This window comes from Octopus bimaculoides, chromosome 4 (assembly GCF_001194135.2).
Source record: "Octopus bimaculoides isolate UCB-OBI-ISO-001 chromosome 4, ASM119413v2, whole genome shotgun sequence".
NCBI classification, from domain to species: Eukaryota; Metazoa; Mollusca; class Cephalopoda; order Octopoda; family Octopodidae; genus Octopus; species Octopus bimaculoides.
This window is the reverse complement of record NC_068984.1, coordinates 125,243,750-125,254,536: the sequence shown is the minus strand read 5'-3', so window position 1 is coordinate 125,254,536 and position 10,787 is coordinate 125,243,750. Positions and strand designations below refer to the sequence as shown.

The window sequence follows — 10,787 nt, the reverse complement described above, 5'->3', positions numbered from 1 at the left end:
AATAAATACTAGGAATGGCAATCTTTCGCTTGTCATGCGGAGTTCATTAATTTCCGTAAAAATAGCCTAGTATATATACATATATATATATATATGTATAATAATATTAGGGACAAAATCCAAAATTACAGGTAAAAACTCAATTAAAATCAATTTATAAAAAATTAAAATTAAATTGAGCTTTATAGATAAAATATATATAAAATATATAGTTTTAGGGAAAATAACCAAGTTTCAAGAACTCATCGATGAAAATCCACTATCACATATAGAAAAATTAACAATTAAAAGCACAATAAATGAGTATAATATAAAGCAAAGTAAATATCATAAGATAAATATAATATAATAATATAATATAATAATATATAATAATATAATATAATAATAATATTATATTTATTATTATATTATATTTATCTTATGATATTTACTTTGCTTTATATTATACTCATTTATTGTGCTTTTAATTGTTAATTTTTCTATATGTGATAGTGGATTTTCATCGATGAGTTCTTGAAACTTGGTTATTTTCCCTAAAACTATATATATATATATATGTATATACATATACACTCGATTCCGTCAGCCACGAATGACTATGGGTGCACCTAAGAAATCTGAGTGGAATGTTGCCTCACCGGCGAACGCAAAACCTTGTTTTTTATGGAAGACAAGCAGTCGCCCATGAATACCAGCCTCCTTTCTCCACGCCACCTATTTTATCCAAGGGAAAAGCAAAGATCGATACCGATTGGCATTGGTGACGTCGCAACTCATTTCTACTGCCGAGTGAACTGGAGCAACGTGAAATAGTGTTTTGCTCAAGAGCACAACACGCAGCCCGGTCCGGGAATCGAACTCACAACCTCACGATCGTAAGCTCGACGCTCTAACCACTGAGCCATGCGCCTTCACACACACACACACACACACACACACACACACACACACACACACACACACACACACACACACACACACACACACACACACACACACACACACACACACACACACACACACACACACACACTCCTAAGAGTATGGAGTAATGTTTCTAGCATTTGTATACACAAAGGTGTGCACTGTAGAGAGCATTCTTTTAATGAGTTAATGACGTCAATCACTGGGCTGGCCAAAATGGTGGCGGAAGTGTTTTTTACTGTAAACTCGAGTGAACCCAAACCTTGTGCATGAAACTACATAGAAGGAAGCTGCAAAAATCCATACGATAGACTGTATACGTAATCTAAAGAACCGTCTTTGTCACATGTTCGATGCTAAATTGATTCTACTTCAGGTCATTTAAAGTTCATTTTACCTTCTAAATTGTGTGACTGTGCGCACACATACTTTTCAGATTAGTGCATAAAGGGAAAATGCGCGCACGAAGGGGGAATTTTCAATGATGAAATCGAATTTATACTAATTGAATATAGTTAGTTGTACAGATGTGCGTATCCTTTGCAAAGAAGGATAAAATTTGAACTCGCGTTAATTTTTGCGCTCACTCACGGCAGATAGAGAGATTAAGGAATAAATAAGCAAATAAATAAATAAATAAATAAATAAATAAATAAAACAAATGCGAGAGAGCATTGTTAAGGGCGCAATTACTTGCGGTATACTCAGTCATATAGACTTATAATTCATTGAATAAGCAGTTTAGTTGATCAAAAAACAAGGATACACACTGCCAAAATCGACGTACATACATACACACACATTCATACATTCATACGCATATATATATATATATATATATATATATATATATATATATATATACAGATTTATGTATGTGTATGTATATATGTACGTATATATGTGTGAATGTATGTATATTCATATACGTGCGGAGCATGATTAAATGAATAACAGACATATATCTCTCCATTGCATACTTCTATCAATATATCATGTCTACGTATTTTAGCGCTCATGCACAAATGCATGCACATATAAATGCACACGTGTGTCTATGTGCTTGTGTGTGTATGTGTGTGTGTGTGTGTGTTTGAAAAAACGTATGAATACTTTTCATTGGCTAAAACATTCGCGTGCTTGAATCTTATCCTAGGGGATTAACACTCTATCTTTTCGCAATTAGTTCAAATTGGGTTACATAATTTTCACCTGTGCTCCTAGAGGCACCAGAAATCCTTTCCTCACAGACTAGTGTACATGTTAGTCCTTAAAATTTGGTAAGTCTGACATAATGCAGAAACTAAGACGAAACACTGAATCAAATCGTTGGCATCTGTCACGTGATGATTTATCAACGTCGGCTGCTAAACGAGATTTCAACTATATTAATTTTTTTCTTCTTAATGAATTTTATTAATTTCAATTTCAAGTCAGCAAACAGAATTGGTATTTTCTACTTCTATTCTTAAGAAAGCTTTTCTTCATGTGATTAGAAGATTTTTCTTTATTTAAAAATATGAAAATAAAGTAAAATAGAACAGAAAGACTTTCAAAACATTTCCAGTAGAAGCCAAATTTATGTATGCGTCTGTGGGCGTTTATGTTTAAAAAGAGAATCTCTCCAAGAATGCTTGTGCCTGCCTCTCTCTGTCTCTGTGTCTCTCCCTCTGTCTTTCTGTCTCTCTCTTTGTCTCTCAGTCTGTCTCTGTCTCTGTCTGTCTCTGCCTCTCTCTCTCTCTCTCTCTGTCTGTCTGTCTGTCTCTCTCTCTACTGCTATATGCATGTTGATGCATCCATGGCTGAACGATTAAGAAGTTCGCTTTTTGTGGTCTCGGGATGTCGGGCTCGATCCCACTTTAGAGGACATTAGACAAATATCTTCTACCAAAATTTCGGAGTGCCTCAAGTCTTAGAAGTGAAATTCAGTTGACATAATAGGTGCAGGCATGGATGACTGGTTAAGAAAATTACTTTACAACCAGGTGGTTTCGGATTCAGTCCTAGAACATGACACTTTGGGAAATTGTCTTCTACTATAGCCCCAAGTCGACGAATGCTTTGAGAGTGAATTTTGTTGATAGAAACTCTGTGTGTGTTCGTGTGCAAGAGATAGATAGATAGATAGATAGATAGAGAGAGAGAGAGAGAGAGAGAGAGAGAGAGAGAGAGAGAGAGAGAGAGAGAGAGAGAGAGAGAGAGAGACAGACAGACAGAGTGACAGGAAAGGTGAGAATATAAGAAAAAGAGAATATGAGAGTTTCGTAATGCGTGTATGTGTATTTAATATTCCAGTCTATATATTTATATTTGTACCTGCACGTGTGTGAGTATGTATCTTTATAAGATTACGCATTCTTATTAGACGGAAGTTGCCATTCAATATATACGTGTAAATGCACGTGTGCTTGAACATACGAAGATATGCATGAGCGTAGGTGTATATATGCACGTACATATATATATTACTTGTTCCTGCTAAATTTCTGATGTCCTGTCAGGTGCAAAGTTATAGGTTGAACATACATAAAGTTTCTTCCTGATTATCTTCCTATGCCTCTACCCCAACTCCCATCCGTCTGTATATCTATCTCTTTTTACCTTTTCTCGTACACTTTGAACTGGTGTCTTCTGACTATAAAGCATTAAAAGTTAAACAACCCAGTGGATAGATCTATGCAACACACGAAGTTATTTGGGGGCCGAAATCCTGCCCTGGTCGCCTTTGCTTTTTATCGTTTCGAGATCGACAAAGTGATAAAGTAAAGCAACAGTCAAGTACCGGGTTGATGTTATCGACTCCCAACCCCTCCTATTCTTAGTTCTTTGCTTTGCGTCTGTAAATACCTATACCATCCATCTACCCATCCGTGCATGCATGCATCCATCTTCTTTGCTCATTACTCCTGGGATTGCCGAAGAGAAAGAGTCCTCAGGCATCTCGTCCATAGGTTCCTATCAGAAGCAACCCCCATTACATTGCCCAGATGAATTCCCAAACGTGACCACCTACGACTACAAATATTATTCTTCAGGAGTCGAGAAAATAAGCACAAGTCAAGCACCGGGGGAGGGGGATCGATGTAATCGACTGTCCCTCTCCCTCAATTCCAGGCCCTGTACCAATCGTAGAAAAGATTACTAATTAATTATAATTATTAATTTTGTGTTTTGTATATTCTCTGTTCAAAACTAGCGGTGTTCTATTATGTAACAATGATAGAAACTTCTCTTTCAGAGGGGACACAGTATTATTTAATTTTGCCTGTCTTAATGGATTCCTTATTGGTTTAACCGATTAATATTCAGTTGTTTATCCAAATAAATCGACACTCATGAAAATAGCGTCTACAACGACTGAGTATTCCGTTGGCACATGTAGCCGTGATACAATGCTGCACTCGAGACAAGGTTAGAAATTCGAATTATAAATATAATCTCGAAAGAAAGCGAAGAATCGATTTTAGTACGAAAAGTATAGATTTCAGTACATCGCTGGCACATTTCTTCATTGGTCCTATAGGGATAAAAGACAAAGTTGATTTCGACGGGATTTGAACACAAAGTGAAAAGATTCGGAATGAATGCCAAAAAGCATATATTTTTTTTATTCCGATGCTCTAACGATTGTGCCATTTTCAGCTATTCCGCTATTTATATCTCTTCCCCAATGCTACTTTTTCTGATGCCATAGAAGAAACATGTCTGGAATTTTCAAAGAACATTTCTATACGTCCCAATAGCTCAGAGGTTTAGAGCACTGGTCTCGTAAATCAGCGGTCGTGAGTTCGAATCTCACTTGGGGCAAAGTCTGCAAAATCTATACTTATTTTATTTTTTTCAATGCGGTACCCGAGTATGGCCGCAGTCTCGTGACTGAAACATGTAAAAGTAATTAAAAGTAAAATATATTAATTTCCAAGTCGAGCTTAGGTTGTTTTTGGTTTTGATCCCATCACTCTTAATCTTATGAGATCTATAAATCAATAGAATTATGGTGAAAAAAAAGAGGAAAAAGATCTTTTTATGAGATATATTGTATCTATAACAACATTATCAAATTAATTCGATTCATTTATGGTTGTTGTTTCTATTAGGATAATCGTCTACACAGGCTCTCTCTCCCTCTTCTCCTCTCTCTCTCTCCCTCTTCTCCTCTCTCTCTCTCCCTCTTCTCCTCTCTCTCTCTCCCTCTTCTCCTCTCTCTCTCTCCCTCTTCTCCTCTCTCTCTCTCTCCCTCTTCTCCTCTCTCTCTCTCCCTCTTCTCCTCTCTCTCTCCCTCTTCTCCTCTCTCTCTCTCCCTCTTCTCTCTCTCTCTCCCTCTTCTCCTCTCTCTCTCCCTCTTATCCTCTCTCTCTCTCCCTCTTATCCTCTCTCTCTCCCTCTTCTCTCTCTCTCTCTCTCCTTTCTCTCTCTCTCTACTGGTATCTTGCGAATCTGTCTAAAATTCGTCCACAACAATTCATCTACAACAACTCATACACAGCAATTTATCTTCGGACACAATTCATCTACAACCACACACACACATACACACACACACATACACACACACACTCAGATACAAGCACACATACATATACAACCACAGGCACATACATATAAACACACAAACACATACATACAACTACACATACACGTATAACCTCACACACACACAAACTCTTGTAGACAAATTCACCCAGAACTCTCTCTATCTCTCTCCCTCAATTTGTGCCTCTCCCTCTCTCTGTGCCGCTCTCCCTCTCGCTTTGCCTTTCCCCTCCTCTCTCTCTAGCTTACCAGTTCCAGTCGCTTTTGTTGTTGCTAGTGCTGCTGTTGTTGTTTTAGTAGTTATTGCTGTTCAGCTCCAGAGCACATATTTTCAAAATTGTTCCAACCGTGATCATCCCGTCGTACGACCACTACCAGTCTCTCTCTCTCTCTCTCTCTCTCTCTCTCTCTCTCTCTCTGTCGATTTGTCACCATTTGAAATGACGCTGCTTAATCATCATCAAACTATCCAACGCGGGATAATGAAGATGAAACGATGGATCCATGACGAATGGAAACCTAATTAGTTGAAACACTAGACCCCGTTTTAACCACCAGTTCCATCTCATTTCCATGATATGCTTCCGTTTCAGTCTTGCTTATCACGTGAACCAGTGGCTCTCAACAGGGGTTCATATGACCCCCTTATAAGATCTTATAAAAATTTATTTATGAACAATAAATTGATTATACATCTACAATACACAAAATATTTTTATAATTGCTTATAATATTTCATTATAAAAATATAAGAGAATTTTTTTTAAATATCGAATGGCTATAGGGATCCACCCAACTAAAATACGAAACAAAGGATCCACTGATAAAAAATGGCTCGAGAACTACTGACGTAAACCTTTGTTAAGATTTAGGTAGCTTAGTATTTCAAAGCTGAACAATTTCTATTTGGTCTTACAAACTTTATTGGGGATTAAGAAAGAGAAGGAGATATGTAGGTCTTGGGTTATCATAAATATCATAACCGGAATTAAAACCACAAATTTGCCATCTAAAGGTAACTTGACTAATTCGTTTCAACGCACTCACGGACACGATCTTTTATACTGGATCACGGGCGTGCTCTTGTCACTCTATTCAATTTTTTATTTCTACTATATTGGCCTCTGCTCCTTAGAGATAGTTGCTCTCATGCATCTTTCAGTCTTACTTGTCTCTTCTTTTCTCATTCATGAAACGATAAACACTATATCCAGTCTTACCCCAAAAATTCATTCCTCTGGAACACTCTCGACCTCATATCTTCACTGCAAGTGTGGGCGTGCAGCAATTTAAGGGGAACATTAATGACATCAGTTTACTAGGCATAGGGCGGGAGAGACCTGTGTAGTTCATATGTACTACCCATTTCTCTAGATCAAGTAAGCAATCCCACGAGAAAAAAAAAAAAAGGGCAATCACGAAAAAGTACGAAACGCCTTTTAATTTTCAAATATTCGTAGTCGATATCTCTGTTATCACAGTAACGAATCGTATACTTGACGATTGACATGTGATCGATTAGGGTCAATATATTGATTTGGGTGAGGCCTCATTCTGCCTTTGCTGACAACATCGATGATGATAGATATTAATATTTACATCAGAAACCCAGCTGCATTATATATGTACGAATGTGGTGGGGAGAAGCGCGTGTGAGTACGATTGTGCAAGTGTGCATTTGCTTGTGCCAATATGCGCTCGTATGCATGCATATATGTATGTATGTATGTATGTATGTATAGATAGATAGATAGATGGAGTCGCGTGGCTTAGTAGTTAGGGTTTCAGCATCATGATCGTAAGTTTGTGGTTTTGATTCCTGGACGGGGCAATGCGTTCTTGAGCAAAACACTTCATTTCACCTTTCTCAAGTCCACTCAGCTGGCAAAAATGAGTAACGCTGCGATGGACTGGCGTCCTGTCCAGCTGGGGAACACATATGCCATTTAAACCGGGAAGCCGGGCCCATGAGCCTGGCTAGGCTTTAAAAGGGCGCATTTATTTATTATTTTATATAGATAGATAGATAGATAGATAGATAGATAGATAGATAGATAGATAGATAGATAGATAGATAGATAAGGGTATGGATACGCATGCACGCACACATATATGCTAAATTCTTATGACGTCAACAACATACAATTCTTGCTCGTAAGAATAAACTTTCCAGAATTCATAAAGAAATGCGAAAGATCGCATTGGTTTAATGGTAGAACGTCTGTTACGTTTACAGAAGACGTAAACAGGCAGCCTTTGTTTTTGTTTTCATTCAAAAGGATTTTTTATCCAATATTTACACGCTATTATTTTGGTCTTGTTTAAAACGGTGAGCTGGCGGAATTGTTAGCACTCCAGGCAACATGCTTCGCATCACTTCGTCTGTCTTTACGTTCCAAGTTCAAATTCTGCCGAGGTCGACTTTGCCTTTCATCTTTTCGGGGTCGATAAATTAAACTTCAGTGAAACACTGGGATCGATATAGCCGACAAGTTCCCTCCCATGAAACTTTAGGCGATGTTCCTTTAGTAGAAAGGATTATTATAGTTTATCTTTACTGTCCTAAAAATATAATTATTTCACGTTCTTTAGCAGTTTCTAAATCATTGTGTGTACGTACTCACACACATTTATTTTTAAAACTTGACACAACGATCGTTGTTTCGACCATCATATTCATTGTCAAGTTCGCTTAATCATAACTGTACCACTTTTATCCTTTGAGACAGACTAGTTCTACCATCTTGAAATAAATTAACTTTATCTCAGTTCTAGAAGTCACATGCAATACAGGCAAGGGTCTTATTGAAGGTATCATTTATCTCTCATGTGGTTTACGCTACGGATACGGGCGGGCAATAGTGCTCCGTGGACTCATTGATCCTATGTTATTTTAGCTTTTATAAGCGGATTATATATTTCAGGGTTAATATTAATCGACGTTGGTCACAGAGGTACGAACCATCTTCCATTCGGCTGGCAGTGTGACTTCTTATTCATTCGGACTTGTGCATATATTCCACCACCCTTCGTGGTCTCCATTAAAGTAATATATCTGGGCCTAACTCAGTTGGGCGAAATATACAAACAAGAACCGTTTCACGACTTTTAACAAAGACCCTAGTCTATGTTACATATTTGAGTAAAGTTTTATAGCTGGAGGAGACTGACAGAGCGGGGAGAATATAGAAATGTAACCGGACTTGGTGAAAGAAGAAAAAAAAACCGAAGTGCGACAGTCAGTTATATAGGGAGGGAGTAGATAGAGTAGCAGAAATGTATGGTGAGATTATGGCGGCGGGGAGGAGAAAGAGGAGAGTGGGAAGGAGGGGCGATAGATAGACGGAGAGAGAAATGGAGAGAGAAGGAGAGAAAGAGAAAGAGAGAGAGAGAGAAAGTGAGCGAGAGTGAGTTATATATCGTTAATCTCCGCCCCCACTGTGTTACGAAAGTATCGGGTTCCATCTTCGCTCACATCACAATATAAATCATTCCAGCAACACAGCTTTCTAAGTATCTACGTATATGTGAATTTGCGTATGTGTGTGTGAGTGTGTGTGTGTGTGTGTGTGTGAGAGAGAGAGAGGGTAGGGTGTATGTTTGATTGCATACGTTTGATTGCACATATGTCTGTTAAGATAAATATAGTCGGCATCCGCAAGTTCTGTTATGTATATGTTTTGCATATACACATATATCCACACCCAAACACACTTATACAAATATCTATAATATACATATACATTTAAAAAAATTCTTTTACTTGTTTCAGTCATTTGACTGCGGCCATGCTGGAGCACCACAGGACTTATACTTTGGAAGCCTAGTACGTATTCTATCGATTTCTTTTGCAGAACCGCTGTTACGGGGACGTAAACACAACCACATCGGTTGTCAAGCGATGGTGGGGTTGGGACGAACACAGACACACAAATACACATCCATACACACATATAATAATAATAATAATAATAATAATAATAATAATAATAATAATGATAATTTCTTTATTGCCCACAAGGGGCTAAACATAGAGGGGACAAACAAGGACAGACAAACGGATTAAGTCGATTACATTGATCCTAGTGCGTAACTGGTACTTATTTAATCGACCCCGAAAGGATGAAAGGCAAAGTCGAGAAAAGAAAGAATGGTGTCAGAGGACTAATTTGTATAGACCATTATAAAAGGAGTGAAAGGAGAACGCTTGCCGAGTATTTGATAAATAGTGATGAAGACCTACAGCAATATGCCGCGAAAGATATGGGTATAAATGCAGATGAAATAACGAACAAGGAAGAATTTGACCAAAGAACTGAGGAGAAGAGAAAAGAAGACCTTGAAATGAGAATGCATGGATAGTTTGAAAGGAATATACAAGACGTTAAGAATGATACAACATCGTAGGTATGGCTTAAGGGAGGTGATTTGAAGCGTACTATCGGAAGCTTGATCATTGCTGCACAAGACCAGGCTCTCGCTACCAATTCAGTGAAGTATAACATCTATAAAACTTCTGACACCCAGAAATGCAGACTCTGTGGAAAGTGTGTGGAAAATGTGGCCCTCTTGGTAAGTGGATGTGAGAGAATACAAGTGCCGCCACGATGAAGTGTATGTGTGTGTATCTTCATTGGCTCCTATGCCGTAAATACCAATATGAAGTAATAGGAAACTGGTATGAGCATGTACCAAGTTATGCAGGAGGATGGAAAAGTGACGATACTCTGGGACTATGATTTTCAGACGCATCGTGTAGTCAAACATCGTCAGCCTGATATTGTCATATTGAATAAAAAAGACAAATACTGTCAGATCATTGCTGTCGCCATACCAAATGACATGAATGTTGTGAGTAAGGAGATCGAAAGAAATCACCAAGTACTTCGAATTGAAAGTGGAAATGGCAAGAATGTTTGGAATGCGAGAGGGTAATGTAAAAGTGATACCAGTGGTGATCGGAGCGTTGGGCTCAATCCCATTGAAACTTCAAGACTTCTTAAGGCAATTGGAAATCCCATGCAAGATTGATGTCTTGCAAAAGGCCGCCTTATTGGGCACAGCACACATCTTAAGGAAAGTATTATCTGTCTGAGTTCCTTGGTGTGACTTGACAGATGACTAAAGACTCCGGTGCATTTTTACCTACTCTGTGTTACGAAGGAATAATAATAATAATAATAATAATAATAATAATAATAATGGTTTCAAATTTTGCCACAAGGACAGTGATTTTGTGGGAGAGGACTAGCCGATTACATCAACCCCAGTGTTTCACTGGTACTTAATTTATCGACCCCGAAAGGATGAAAGGCAAAGTCGACCTC

At 38.0% G+C, this 10,787-nt stretch overlaps 1 protein-coding gene and 1 non-coding gene across 2 annotated transcripts in view; one reads left to right on the top strand and one right to left on the bottom strand.

The window, feature by feature from the left end:
* LOC106873614 (box A-binding factor) overlaps positions 1-10,787 on the bottom strand; it is a 240,877-nt gene that overhangs the window by 121,021 nt on the left and 109,069 nt on the right. The window lies entirely within an intron of this gene.
* Positions 4,661-4,734, top strand: Trnat-cgu (transfer RNA threonine (anticodon CGU)). Its single transcript has one exon. It is a non-coding gene; the product is annotated as a tRNA-Thr (tRNA).